The sequence below is a fragment of the Sorex fumeus genome, unplaced genomic scaffold (genome assembly GCF_029834395.1).
Source record: "Sorex fumeus unplaced genomic scaffold, SorFum_2.1 ptg000128l, whole genome shotgun sequence".
Taxonomy (NCBI): domain Eukaryota; kingdom Metazoa; phylum Chordata; class Mammalia; order Eulipotyphla; family Soricidae; genus Sorex; species Sorex fumeus.
This window is the reverse complement of record NW_026606185.1, coordinates 19535001-19550157: the sequence shown is the minus strand read 5'-3', so window position 1 is coordinate 19550157 and position 15157 is coordinate 19535001. Positions and strand designations below refer to the sequence as shown.

The 15157-nt window shown below is 43.6% G+C and overlaps 1 protein-coding gene across 26 annotated transcripts in view; it reads right to left on the bottom strand.

Annotated features, from left to right (window-relative positions):
• EPB41L3 (erythrocyte membrane protein band 4.1 like 3) overlaps window positions 1–15157 on the bottom strand; it is a 166893-nt gene that overhangs the window by 117898 nt on the left and 33838 nt on the right. The window contains exon 1 of one of the 26 annotated variants that reach the window (XM_056138369.1): window positions 14242–14320. The exons of 22 other annotated variants lie outside the window; for them this stretch is intronic. The gene's annotated coding sequence lies outside the window, so the exon portion shown is untranslated. Of the gene's footprint in view, window positions 1–11896; window positions 12090–13471; window positions 13615–13745; window positions 13947–14241; window positions 14321–15157 lie in introns of those variants that run through there. 3 more of the 26 variants (XM_056138367.1, XM_056138370.1, XM_056138368.1) reach the window with 3 other exon arrangements.

Below are 15157 nucleotides of genomic sequence, written 5' to 3'. Positions count from 1 at the left end.
TATACTCAATGCAGTATTTTTTTCAGGAGTGTGGGAGGTAACACCTGGCTGTGCTCAGGCCTTACTCCTGGCTCTGTGCTCAGGGATCACTTCTGGTGCTGCTCTTGGAGGACCAGCAAGGGTGCCAGGGATCAAACCAGAGCAAGGCAAGTACTCTGCCCACTATACATCTCTCCAGCCCATCAATAAACTAGCCTTCAGAGATTGTTGTTTTATCCTTTTGTACTTTATAAGTTTCCAAAGCTTACCAGACCACAAAGAGTATATCCTTATTGAACCTAGACCATCCACATGCAAGGCAAACGCCTTACCTGCTGTATTCTCTCAGGTCCCATTAACTAACATTTTCTTTCTTTTTTTTTGCTTTTTTTTGGGAGGGGGTCACACCCAGCGATGCACAGGGGTTACTCCTGGCTAATGCACTCAGGAATTAACTCCTGGTGGTGCTCAGGGGACCATATGGGATGCTGGGAATCGAACCCGGGTCACCCACGTGCAAAGCAAACATCCTACCCGCTGTGCTATCACTCCAGCCTTGACGTTTAAAACTCAGTTAACAAGATCATGTTCTTATTACTTCCTACTATTTAAGATTCTTTTGTTTTTTAAAAAAGACTTAAGAATATATGTGCATTTTATAACACCCTATTAATTTAAATATCTTAATATGATTTAAATGTCTATACACACATACAGATATTGCACTAAAGCATTAATTCATTTAACTGTCAGTACAAAGCTACAAAATATTTTTCTCAGTTGCGGAAACTGAAGTTTAGAGAAGTCATTTAGCTCACCTCTATTCATACAGATGTCTAAATGGCTGGGGTCTTTATAAGACACTAGAAGTCACTGTTGTGTAACTCAGGTCTCTGTCCTCTGTGAAGCTCTAGGTTGGAGCCACAGCAGAAAAACACATGCTATCATATATACACACACGCAAACACACACACACACACACACACACACTCAACAAATACACTCTTAACAGAGGTTTTCCTTTTATTCTTAATTAATTACAAAATAAACAAAAACTGAATTCTTTAGGTTACTGTCAGGAAAGGACAGCTACTGAGACCTCTAAGTTTCCACTTCGCTAAGTCATAATCTCATGCCTTCCTGATATCCTGTCTGTGCTATAGACCAAGCAAAGATGGAATGTCTTCTGTCCATAGGAAGCTATCATAGGATGATCAGGAAAGCCTGCCCTGATCACACACCCACGACTGAGGAGTGTGACTGACAAGGTCTGAGTCACTTGCCTGCCATGTAACCAAGGAGAAGGCAGTCTGTACTGACAGCTCCAAATTGCCTCAAGGAAGGAGCAAGGAGCAGTTTTCCAAAGCAATAGGGACAAGGGCTACTCACTCTGAAAGACTGTCAGGTCTACAGTAAAAGTTCACATTGTGAGATAAATGTCTACTTTATTTCACTTCTTTGTAATCATCACAGAAACCCAGTTTGAACACATATCCGTACATTTTCATTTCAGCTCATTCAAAATGATACACAAAGAAGTGTGAGAAGACAAGTAACCAAAACCCCCTATTTCTCTTGTCCATTCTATGTACTTTCTTGTATTGGATACTTGCTGGGCCTAAAAGGAGTTAAGACCTATTTTGAATGGTCAGTGCAGGGGCCAGATACCAAAGCAATCAGGCACTTGTACAAGAGCTAGACAACAATACAGGAAAACTTTCACAGGTACCTGCACTGTTCCAAAGTCTGGCATTTTGAAACTATCAACTGTCAGCAAGATTAATACCCCTTACAGCAACACAAGGAGGTCAAGTTTACTCTAACTGCATTTGAAAGCATTCTTAACATACACATAAACTTAACACACACAACACAATCCACGATTTACGGGGGAATAAATGAGATTAAGGAACACTAAAGAACTCGCCTGTGGTTGCACTATCAGGAGAACAGTGCCTGAGCCAGGATGCCTACAGAGCTTATATATTAAATAATTTACTGCCATCAGTAAGATGGAGCTAATAACTTAAAGGCTTTAATAGAAACTAATGTACATAATATAAAATAGATGTTATATATAACTTTTTGTATAGGGCATATTATGAATATGAAATTTATAATGTAATGTGATTTGCAAATGTCCTAAGATAAAAGATCTGAGGAAAATGATTCTTTTGTTTTTTGGGCCACACCCAGAGATGCTCATGGATTACTCCTGGCTCTGAACTCAGGAATAACTCCTGTCAGTCTTGGGGAACCATTTGGGATGCTGGGTATTGAACTCAGGTTAGCTACATGCAAGGCAAGTGCCCCACCCACAGTACTATCACTCTGATCTGAGGAAAATGATTTTAAAAGGCATAGGACTCCTAATTCTTCTTATTATTCTTATAAAAATAATCCTAATTCTTATTATTTTTATTGGAGAGCGTCTCAGTCAAAATTTTCTCTAGACATAATTTCTCTTTATCAGGAAGGTGTAACAAATTCACTGCAGTGTCCTTACTACCTCTTCCCAGAAAATACCTTACTGGAGAAATGGCCAAAGTATACTCAATGCTTCTGAGGAGAGCAATGATTTGTTTCTACTGGAGTTTCTGCTGAAATATATTTTCAACCTCATCTTTTCAAAATCAGATAAAAGAATGCCAAGAAACAAGACTATTTTCTCAGATATTTCCATTTCACTGGAAAGTCATAAAGACAATTATGCCATTACAGATGCTTTTAAAAAGTGGTTCAAAACATCAAAGTTTCTCATCCAGGTCTGAGACAGAAACCTAACTGTTCATGTTCAAGATTAATAGCTTCAAATTCAGTAATGGTTGTTATCAGACATCTTAGAATTAGATTTCTGATAACAAGCCAGATATAAAAGGTTTCCAGTAAGGTCATACATTTGCATGTCCTGGTCAAATCTATCCGTCTGGCCAACAACAGTAGTTCACAAGGATTGATTAATACAGGGACAGGTTTAGCTTGAATTTAGTTATTAGAGACTATCTCTGTTGATAGCTCACAGTCAACTCTTCTTCATCTATCAGAAGCATTTAACTTATCACATTGATCCTAAAGAGCTTCATCAAAGAACAAGTCACTCTTGGCATCAAAAAGAAAGGAATAATTACTGAAAACAAATTTAAGAGTTGAGAGACCAATTTCACCATCACTTACTGAGTACCTGTAGCTAGATAAAGAGGAAGGCTAGAACTTCTTCTTGAAGTCAGATTCGATACTCAGTTTCAGAGAAAAATTTAATTTCCTCCACAGAATAGAAATAAAGCTGTAACAAATACTGAAAAAAAAACTTTTTGACATTAAGTTATAAATGACTGTCAGCAGTCAAATACAAGTATCTATCTCTGCACCTCAAAAAAATTTTCAACAGTAGTTCAAATTAGAAAAAAATCACTCATTTTTCTTTAATTAGAATGTATGCCTAATCAAAACCTCACTTATCTACTAGGTGTTTAACTGAAGAGCACAGAATTAAAAATCAACTACACTGTGATTTTCCTAGCACCAAATACAAAGAGTGAAAATGAGAGGTGAACAAATTATTTCCCAATTACAATACAATAGAATATTCATTGCTTTAAAAAAAACCCTATTTACCTTAGAGTGCTAAATTTGGAAGAAAAAGTTTGGGTAGATGGTGAGGAGGCTGGCCAGATAGGATGCCTGGAAAAGTATTAATGATGCAAAAGTGCTCATTCCTGGCTAGGAGGAAGTTACTATACTTGACTGCACAAAAAGAACCGAAGGTCCAAATGAACTGAACATGACTGATACCCAAATATCACCCTGGGAAGCGTGGCTGAAGCACTGTTCACTGCAGAAAGGTCTTACACACACACATCAATTCTTTCAACCATCCCCATAAGACCTTGCAGAAGGTACAGGCAACTTCATCTCATCAGGTTTCTGGCCCTACAGAGTTATATTTTCAATTCAAAATTAAATCACTTAACAAAATCATATCCACTCAATTAAATATTAGAGACAGACCTAGAAATTCTTCATAAGTTCATGGAACTGTTGCACCTTTCATTTTAAATGGGAACACCTTCATTTATACATTTACTGAACACTTAGCATGTGCCTAGCAACATTTGAAAAGCTAAGCTTATAGCAGTAAACCAAATAACATCATGCTTGTCCTTATGACACTGGCATTCTTTCTGGTTGTAGAAAACACTCACTAAACAAACTGGTAAAACATCTCAAAATATGAAGAAACAAAAGCAGAGGATAAATTATACATTTGTCAAGGTGCAGCAGTAGGGATGAATGAGAAAAGAACAAACTGTAAATGTGATAGGAAGAATGCTCCGGCCCCGGGGAACAGCAAGTACCACCCTCTGCAAGACCAGCAAGAAGTCATGAATCCTGCCCTAAAGCCGCCAATCTTCACTGATTAAACACATGCCATGGAATACTACAGATCTCATACCTATGAATCTCAGACAATACTGAATGAAACAGGCCGAAGAAGGACCATACAGCACTTCGTTGAAAGTTTGTAATTATAAAGAATAACACCAAACAAGGCCAGAGAGATAGTAGAGAAGTAAAGGTACTTGCCCTGCACACGGCCAACCTGGATTCATTCCCTGGTACCCCACACACCCCCAGAGTGATTCCTCAGCAAAGAGCCAGGAGTAAGCCCTGAGCACCTTAGGTGTGGCCTTCATACAATAAAAAAACAAACAAACAAAAACAACACTGTAAATAATGTAGTGATATTCTAATCAGTGATCTGGAAAGGAATTAAGATATTTTATATCCATGTTAAATTCAACTCACAAAAGTGAAAGTCGCTACTTTTGGGGTGGTTCTCCTGTGTTCAGGAGGGTATTGGGGCTAAGTGGCTAAATACTAAGGGCTGTGGGTGTTGTGCTGGACCCTGATGGGTGTGTGGGGTAGGGACAAGGCCAGTCAGGGCCACACTTAGTGGTGCTCAGGGGGAACAGAGGCTACTTTTAAGAGACACAATTGTGGATGAGAACTTGGGGAGATTTAAGCAACCTGGATAGCAACTTAGGTTTTGGGTATAGAGGTGATCAGGATATCAGGCATATTTTGCATTATTTTATAAAAGAATCCTCCACCCTATCTTATCATCCTCAGATGTTTTAATTAAGCATCCATGGTTCATCTTGATGTTTGAAGGGATGGACAGCGCCAGCATTCCTCTAGTTAGGGTCAAGATTTTACCAGGGATAAAGTCTTTTCTGCTATCATGAGAAGAAAGGGAAGAAAAGTAAGAAACTTAAAGAGCTGTCAACACGTTTCTGGCGTACCCAAAACTACACATTAGAGCCTTTTATGGTGTATGAAAAAAGGCTGCAGAGAAGAAAACACAGCAAATCTATGTTTAGTGCTTTAAATTGAGCTGCCTGTCACAATGTCAAATACATGCCCTCATCGACATAGGAGGTAGATATTTTTAGCAATGTCACCTTTGCTTCTTAATACAATTCTTTTAAAAATTATAGCAGCAAAGATTAAAATACATCAGGCATAAATATCTATTTCATACCCAGGCAAATGTGGGAAGGAAGCCGAGGTTCGGGTTTTCAGTGAGCACCTAACTCCTTCCTCTCCCTAAGTCCTCTTCTTTGCTTCAATGAGGTCCTGCAGCCCCGGCTCCTCACTCTCCATCATTCTACCACCAACCTGGACCTCCACTCGGATACAAGTGGACCATTCCCTTATACCATACCTCCCAAACCCAACGGTCCCTAAACTTCAAAACTGCACATTCTAGACAGTTTCCAAAGGAGTCACATCCCTCCACTTCTTTGACCACTTCTACCTATGCTTACTCTAGAAAGGCTTAAATGACTAGTTGCTACAAGGATCTACTGCTGAACTGTGATTTGTATTTTATATTAAGAAGGAAAAAGTTACAAAGCTAAGTAGTGAAGTCAGGGGTTATTAAAGAGTTTACCTTTCCACATGCTCATTCTTGCATGTGGATGATTAGGTCTAATCCCCAGCACTGCATATGGTCCCCTGAACCCCTCCAGGAGTGAGTCTGGTGCAACAGAGGCAGGAAGTTATGAGCACCACTGGAGGTGACCCCAAAACCAAATATATAATAATTAATTTTTTTAAAAAAGCACATCTAGTCATCCCCATGTAGTCCTTGGATCCCATCTCACTTCTCAACCGGCTGAGTAATTTTTTTCATCGTCTTCAACTGCCTACAATGCTTTCTCCCCATGCTGCTCAGTCACCTCAAACAACCTCTCCTTGGCCTACTTCTACACCCTATAAGTGTTAGTACAAGTGATACAAAAGAATGGTGTAAAGTATATAAAAATCAAGCCTTCCCTACGATGAAATTACTCAAAACTTAAACTATATCTGTTATGTAACTAGACACAAATCAAAGAAAACCAGGCTACTCCTGGGGCCCTCCTTCAGCAGAAGTCCAGTTCACATCATCTTAAGTTCACAACGCTATCTTGAACTGCATGGACATAGGGAAATAGCTAGAGTAGAGTCCAAAATAGGGCTAATCAATATCGTAACAGAGTGGCCCACATCCCAGAGACTGAATGAAATCTGCAGTTTGATATTTGCTAACTCTATGCTACTGAGATACTGAAAACCATAAAAGGGTTGAGAACTCAGAACAAGAAAGAGCAAGGGACACTGATATTCCCTATGTCTAGAATCGCAGTGCCCTCATGTCTCTTAAACACACCCATACTCTGAAGTGGCCTGACAGACTTCAGAATGCAGTTCAGCTATGGTCTATGTGGTCTGATGATCCAGGACAGATGGGAAATTGGTGGGCATCTGTGACCTCAAAGTTTAACTTTTCTGGGGGAGGTCAGTCCTCTATGATGGGAATATATTTGGAGTCAGAATTAAGGAATTATAAAATAGGGGCAGGAGTAATAGTATAACACTTGCCTTGCATGTGGCCAACCCTCGTTCAACCCCTAGCACCTTATACGGTACCCCTAGCCCCATCAGTAGTATTCCTAAGAGCAGAGGCAGGACCAAGCTCTGAGCACACTAGGTGTGGCACAAACAAAAATAGTACCAAATATATGTTTTTTAAATGTTATTTTGTTATTTTCATCTGCTAAAATCAAATATAAGCACACAACTTTGAGATGCAAATAATAATTCATAACAGAGATTTTAATTTGGCTTAATGTTCTTTTTCATAAACCTTCGGATGTGTATGCTACAGATAATGATAAAAGTGTAGGCAGCAAGTACAGGAGGAGGAGCTGGATGACAAGGCTTCAAATAATCATCTTTGAGGTAATGATCCTTCACGAATATTAGACAGGACCCAAAGAAAATATTTCCTACTGAGAATATTGATGTAGGTAAGAGTGTTGGATATGAAATAGTTTCTAGGATATACTTCTGCATTAAAAAAGAAATGGTTGCATGTGAAATAGTATGTATAAACCTGTGAATTGGTAAATATGCTCAAAAAGCTACTGCTTTTTACTAGGCACTTATGATATCAGGTTCTTTGTTGAGTGCTTTGTATCATTTATTACCAATTTCCTTGAGGTTAAGAATTATGGTCATTTTCTAAATGAGCAAGCAGACTCAGGAAACTTAAGAGGCTTGACCATGACAATGGCTATTATTAACTTGCAAGCCAAGAAGTTTAATATCCTATACTCCCAAAGATAATTCTCTGAATTTATCTATTCACAAATGTTTTCAGATTCTTAGTCTTTCAAGGTCTCCAACATTTATCACCAGATACAAACTGTTTTCCTTCCTTCTCCACTACCTTCAAAGGCTCCTCTTTGCCTAGCAAAGTAAAAAATTCCCTTCATTTCATTTAAAAATAACTTGCAAGAATCAAGCCCCACAAACTCTTCTTCTACCCCCCCCCCAGAGTAAATGCTAAAATCCTGCAAAATTACAATTCCTTGGCTTCTGGAGTGCCCAAACAGGGATGTCTAACCAAGGATTCAGTCTTTTATCAAAGTCAACCATTTCTCCAGGAAGAAAATGGAAAAAAATAAAATGAAAAATAAAGACTCAATAGGGATAAATATAAAAAACATGATTATTAATATACAGAAGACATGTAAGTCTTGATTATTGTGCCCCTAAAATTTGAATACAGTAAGAAAATTATTTTGTTAAATTTATGACATAATTGCATGAAATAAGATGCTTTATTGTTAACTACATGTCATTGGCACTCTGTCAATTAAGCAAAGTGCCAATAATTCCTGCACTGGAATTTTAATTTTCCATTTAAAAAGCTTTTCAAGATTTATTTAGGTAGCCTATACTTCATAGAGAAAGCAGAAGAAAATTACTTAGCCAACTTCAATCTAAAAATACTTCACACCGTCAAAATCAAACTCTTCTGGATAGCATGCCTACTAGGTTATTGTTGCCCATGCTTTTCTTCCACACTTCACCATCTTCAATGTACCCTCACTGATGGTACACCATTTCTTACAAGTGCTTACTATCTACTAAAATATGTCAAACTCTAATTGATCACTCCGCAGTCAATGGATTAAATTGGCAGCATCCTCAGCTGGCTGAAGGAAGGAAGGAAGGAAGGAAGGAAGGAAGGAAGGAAGGAAGGAAGGAAGGAAGGAAGGAAGGAAGGAAGGAGGGAGGGAGGGAGGGAGGGAGGGAGGGAGGGAGGGAGGGAAGGAAGGAAGGAGGGAGGGAGGGAGGGAGGGAGGGAGGGAGGGAGGGAGGGGTTATATTAGGGGCTAGAAATGGCTACATCACTTGTTTGCAAGCACCAGACCCAGGTTCTATCTCTGGCACCACATATGGTCCCTAAAGTCTCACCGGGAATAATCCCTGAGTGCAAAGCCAGGAGTAGGCACTAAGTGGCACTGGGTGTGGCTCAAAAACAAACAAACAAAAAAATAGTACACAGGCGTCTAGTAATCCTCATTTTAAAATAAAGAAGCAGGGCTTTTTCAAGTATTGTTTGGTAGTGAAGCATTAAGTCGCAAATGGTCTTTTTTTAATCCAATTCCATAAATATTTACTCAGTGCTCTCAGTACATGGACGATACCTGGTTGGTGGATGACTTGCCCAGAGTTCAGATTCACAGTCCTCATAACTGGGTGAGTTCAGTGCTGCATTGGTTTCCTAGATCTAATACAGACCTTCCACTGCTTTTCTTTTTTTAAATTCGTAAGCAATGGCTATAAGAACACTATCAAAATGTCAGCAATCTAAAAATTAAGCTGTCAGCTTTTTCTCTGTACTACAAATTACAAAAGAATTAGGGGTTTTGTGCTAATAGAAGCTTACTATTCTAAAGTGTACAATTTAACCAGTCACCACAAGGCTAAAAATGCAGTACCAAAGACATTTCAACCAAGTGATCTGCAGCTCTGGAACCTAATTTCAACCCATCTACTTGTGCCATTCTTCTCTCTACTACCCCCATGTTCCCTTTTATCTCCCTTCCCTTAGCTTTAGAATTGGGGGCTGGAAGAGCTACATAGTCAGAACTGCCCACAACATCTATCTACATAGCAGACATGAAAAAAATGACAGCCACCTTATCGAGGCAGTGCCTGGAAGACAAGGAACATCCGTGGCTATGCTGTGATTCTGCGTTTCTTTATGCTCAGAACATATTAAACTGATATCAAAGCATGAAATGCACTTCAGAGTTTCAGGATCTCAGATATCCTTTATTATTTACTCAATACTAATTTGGGTAAAACATTTCTGTGACCATTTATGCACAAGAATTCTAAGTTAGAATTTAAATGCTACGTTATAAAAAATAATCTGCAAATAAATCAAAAACTTAAATGACAATAAACTACCTAAATCACTGCACATATCTTCAAACCTTGTGAATTCTCTAGTATTTTTCATATTCTAACTGCCAACTAATCACATCCCTTAAAAATCAATCAGGGGGCTGGGGAGATAAAACAGCAGATAAAGCAATTGCCTTGCATGCAGTCAACCTGGGTTCAATCCTGGACACACCATATGGTCCCCTGAGCACTGTCAGGGGTGATCCCTAAGTGCAGAACAAAGAGTAATGCCTGAGCATCACTGGGTGTAACCCAAAAAGAAAGACAAGAAAAAAATCAAGTATCTTTAAAAAAAGAAAGAAAGAAAGAAATCAGAAAGGACATTGCCTGTAAAGAAAATAATGCATCCTTATGGACACCATATATCCTTACAGACAATACTAGTAGTCTAAATTAAGAATTTAGACATAATGCTTGCTACTTTAGTATAAAGGCTAAGATATATAACTCTATAAATAACACACTATTCCTGCTCTTGAGATATATTTAAATAGCCCTTCTTTTAGAAAAAAAAAAAAGAAATCCAGTAATTTCCTTAATAAGAGCTATGGTCACTGACTTAAACTATCTCCAAAAAGCTTTCTTCTTTCTTAATCTATAGAACACATTTTCCCATCGAGTCTTGTATTCATATCTGTTGTCCATTTTTCTATTTCACACACACAAAACATTTTTTCCCTTAGATCTACAAAACACACTTTCCCATAGTTTTGCATTCACATCTACCTTCCAGTTCTCTAAACAATACCTTCTGGAGAGTTCAACTTGAGAAAGGAGTCTTAGTCATTCCACAGGCCACGTTAAGCCAGCAAGACTCTGGAGAGATGGTCTGGTCTTGCCGGCCCCACCCTTGTTTCCTTTGAGCCATAGTGATGTCACAACACAGGGCAGAGCAATGACTTCACTGCTCCAGTCCTTGCTTCTGAGCACATAATTCTTTACAACTAAGGCAAATCAAATGACAGCAGAACCTTCCAGCGCCGCCTCATGAATTTCAAACAAATTAGCAGCAAGCTAGCCTTTTGAAAGAAATAGATGCAGCAACTGCACCAATAAAGATCTCTTGAAATGAAGTGGTGCTAAAGATTTATTTGATTCATGGTTCTCAATAGTGTGCCTATACTCCATAATAAAGCTGAGCAAGGGGGGAAAAAAGTGTGTTTGGATACTTGAAAAGGACTTTGAGAACTAAAGATGACCAGGGTAGCTGAGTACTGCAGAAACCTCTGTTCCTTTTAGTCCAATTTTCATGTAAAAATGAAAGTGTTATTTCTTGGGTGTTTATTTTTTCCAGTCCACTCTTAAGAGTCCTGTTTTACTGGAGAGAATGTGAATTCTATTTAAAAGATGAATACATGTTTTACAACACAAAGAGAAATACCTGGCACAGACAGCATGGTTCTGCCTTGCGTGATCTGACAGAATACACAGGATTCCCAAAATAAAGGCAATATATCTCTCAGTTCGTGAATGTTTGCCTCTATGCTACCTAGACTGCCTTTTAATGTATCCGACAGACTACTTTTTTTTCAAAACCAAAGAGTCCATTAAATAGCATATAATCAAGTAAAAAAAATAATCTTTGATCTATTTCAATAAAATTTGGCCAGCACACACTGAAGTCTAAGCACTGTAAAAGAACAAAAGCTGCGTTCAACCTAAATCAAATTCAGGCAGAAGAAATGACTTCAAAAATATAAATATATCACTGAGACACTAAATTGTGACCTACCTCTTCTCAGTCTTTCACCTAAATAGGGTGTACAAATTAAATAAAATGGCAGTGCTTCTCATACTGATAAACCACTCACAAAGCAATATGCTATTTTGCAAACAAAAAGCACTTGTTTAAAGTGTATTAGCTAAATTTTATGCAATTCAGCTATTTTTTTCTAAGTTTTCAGAAAAGTTTTATGCAAATGATACAGCATTTAGTATTCAGTTACTTCCACCCAGCATTCTGAGATTATCATATGTAAGTCACCACTTCCCGATTTAGGATTTATTTTTTCTCACAAGAACTTGGTCGTTCAGTTGAAGTTTTAAAAGTCTGATACGAAAATTAACATTTTTTTTTAAATCCTATCTGAGCCAAGATATAAATTACCTCCTATTCCCCAGAGTTCACTCAAGCTTCATGTGCCCCCGTTTCCTAATTGGGTTTTTCTGCTTAATTTGCTGTAATTAGTGCTATGTCCATGGCTCCCAGATACAAGCAGAGTTTGGTCACTTTTGTTTTCTGGAGACTTTGAAAATCAGGATTAAACTCCCAAAGAATGTTTTCAGTGCTAAGTGTGAAGATTCTTCTTCGGGGAAAGTCCACGCTAGCAAGAGAAACTCACGCACACCTGGCCATCTCAGGGAGGCCAACATGGGGATGGGGGTGGGGAAGAGCTGGCGGGATGTCTGCAAATGCAATTCCGCAGTACTTCAGGGAGAATGCTGCAAGACCAAGGGCGGCTGAACCACGGCATGCAAACCCTGCATTAGCTGGACGGCCTGGCCCGCAGGATTTCTCAGTCCAATTTGCACACGCAATTAATTCCACATGTTTTCTTTATCATTCTACTTGCTCGGCCACCATCTCTTCCCAACTCTAACCTCCCTAAAACTGCAATAGAAGAGAAAGCAAACACAGGAAACTTTGGCTCCCCATAGATCAAAACCGAAAAGGAAAGATTCTCCCCACTGCAAAGCTCTACAGTTACCATCTAGTAGGTAACCACACCCACCGCAATGCAGAAGCCATGAACTTGGGGGGGGGGGGGGGGGGGATTGGGGGGGAGATGAGAATGTAGAAGGGCGAGATTAGGGGGAAACCGGGCAAGTCAGTAAGCCCCCCACTGCAGGGAAACACCCTTCAGGAGCGGGATCAGCCCAGGACCTCCCGCTGTCGGGACGCTCCCGCCCCTCCCCACCTCCACCCGCCGCAGAACTGTCCCCCGCAGACACCTCCCGGAGAGATCAGAGCCCAGGGGGCTCCAGGGGAGCCGCGCCCTGCCCCACCCGGTCGCCCTCGCCCCCGGCCCGCAAGAGTGCATCGGCCGCCCCCCCAACCCTAGCCCCGGGTCCGCAGGAGTGCACCGGCCGCCCCCAACTCCCGCCCCCGGCCCGCAGGAGTACACCGGCCGCCCCCGATCCCCGGCCTCCAGCCCGCAGGAGTGCACCCCCAAGCCCCTGCCTGCAGGAGCGCAGCACCCCCGAACCCGGCCCGGGTCCCAGCCCGCAGGATAGCCCCCGGCCCCGGCCCCGGCCCGCAGGAGTGCAACCCCGGCCCCCAGCCCCGGCTCCAGCCCGCAGGAGTGCAGCGGCCGACCCCGGCCCCCGGCCCAGCCGCAAGAGTGCACCCCCCGGCCCTAGCTCGCAGAAGTGCACCCCCCCCCCCGGCCCAGCCGCAAGAGTGCACCCCCCGGCCCTAGCTCGCAGAAGTGCACCACCCCCCGCCCCAGCCGCAAGAGTGCACCCCCCGGCCCCAGCCCGCAGCAGTGCACCCCCGGCCCGGCCCCGGCCCCAGCCCGCAGCAGTGCACCAGCCGCCCCGCCGAGGCTGGACCAAGGGCCCAGGGGCGACGTCTCTCGGGCGCTCCCGCCACCGGCCCGGAGCCGGCCCACTTCGGGGCGGCAGACAAGTTACATAAAAGCCGCCGGAGCGCTCCCGGCGGGGATGCTCGGCGCCCGCGCACCTGGGCGGCCGCCGGGCCCGCGCCGCAGTGTCGCCCCGGCCCCGCGCCGATGGGGGACTCAGAACATGGCGCCCCGAACGCGAGATCCGGGCCGGGGGCGCGGGCGGCGGGGGTGGCCTCGCCCGGGCGGCGCAGGCCCCGGAGGCCGGGCTCGGCCTGGCGGGGACACGCGGCTACGGGCAGCCGCGGCGGCGGCGGCGGCGGCGCGCTCAGGGCCCGGCGCGTCCGGCCCGCGCGACCCGGACCCCCGCGGCTTTCCCCCGAGCAAAGTTACCTGGGCGGGCCGGGAGCCCCGCGCCGCGGCGGGGGAGCGGGCGGCGTCGGCGTGCGCGGGGACGGAGCCGCAGGCGCGGGCTGCTCGCCGCCTCCCCGCCTCCCGGGCTCGGGCCGCGCCCCGACCTGGCCCCGCCGCGCGGACGCCGCTGCTGCTGCTGCCTCGCGCGTCTCGCCCCGATCTGCACCGGCTCTCCCGGCCTCCGCGCGCCTCGCGGGCACCTCCTCAGAGCAGGGGGAGGGGGGTGCCTGACCTTCAAGTGAGTTGATTTATCGGCGCAGGGACTGCAGTCTTCCCCCGACACACGCACACTCCTCAGCCACCCCCCTTCTTCCTTCTTGCAGAGAAGCAAATTCAAATTGGCCGCGTCTGGCGCAGGGTAGGTGCTCGGAGAGAAATATTCCAGGAATGGAGAAGAAGTGAATTAAAGGTTAGGGAAGCGCTGCTCTCTCTCCCGGTAAAATCGTGAGGCTTCCTACCGTGAAGGTCCACTTACAGGTGGTCCCCTGGCTCCCTGGACCCAGCCGCGAGGGGGAGGCACTGACAAAGCTGCCCACGGAAATGCAGAGGCACGGGTGCGGATGGGGGGAGGGGGCGGGGATCATGCTGCTTCCGAGGTGGGGGTGGGGGGAGAATTATTCCTGCCCTCGCACAGCTGCTAAGCTCGAACCAAGTCGAAGCATGTGTATGATAATGTTTAAGACCTCCAGATAGTCTTCGTCGCCCTTCCTGCAGCTAAGCGACTCGTTCAGGGAGTGAAGAATATGGAGCCACAGAAATAATGTATTTATGACTGAGAGCCAAAGAGGAGAGGCAGAAGAGATGCTGGTGGCTGAGATCAATGGGCCTGGTGTGTGTGCTGAGGGCTCAGGCGAGGGGCAGACTTGGCCCTCATTTCTTGACCAGTAAAGGGATTCAGAGGCAGGGGGGATGGGGCGTTTTTCAAGTTGCATGGGAAAGAAGGTTGGAAAATGATGGTTGCTATGGAGCTCATGGCCCTGTATTTTGTCAGAGATGTGCAGCTTGGGGGAAATTTTGAGCAAGAAAATGTGACCAGTCACTTTTAGGGGTAAATGATATGATGACATTGCAAAGAATGGATTGGCAAAGACCCTAGAACTGAGAGAAAGTGACCATGGCATTATTCCAAGAGCCAGAGGTAACACTGAGTTAACTTTCAAGTGACAGATAAAGCTGAAAGTCCAAATAATGCAGAAGATGTTAGATTTCCTGTATCAATTCCCTGTCAGGGGCACAAGAATCTTACAGACACACACACGCGCACACACACACACACACACGGGGCCTGAGCCGTAGCACAATAGACTGTAATACATGCTCTGCACTCTGGAGGCCCTGCATGAAACCCCACAATACATGGTTCCTCAAGCATAACTACAAAGAAACTCCAG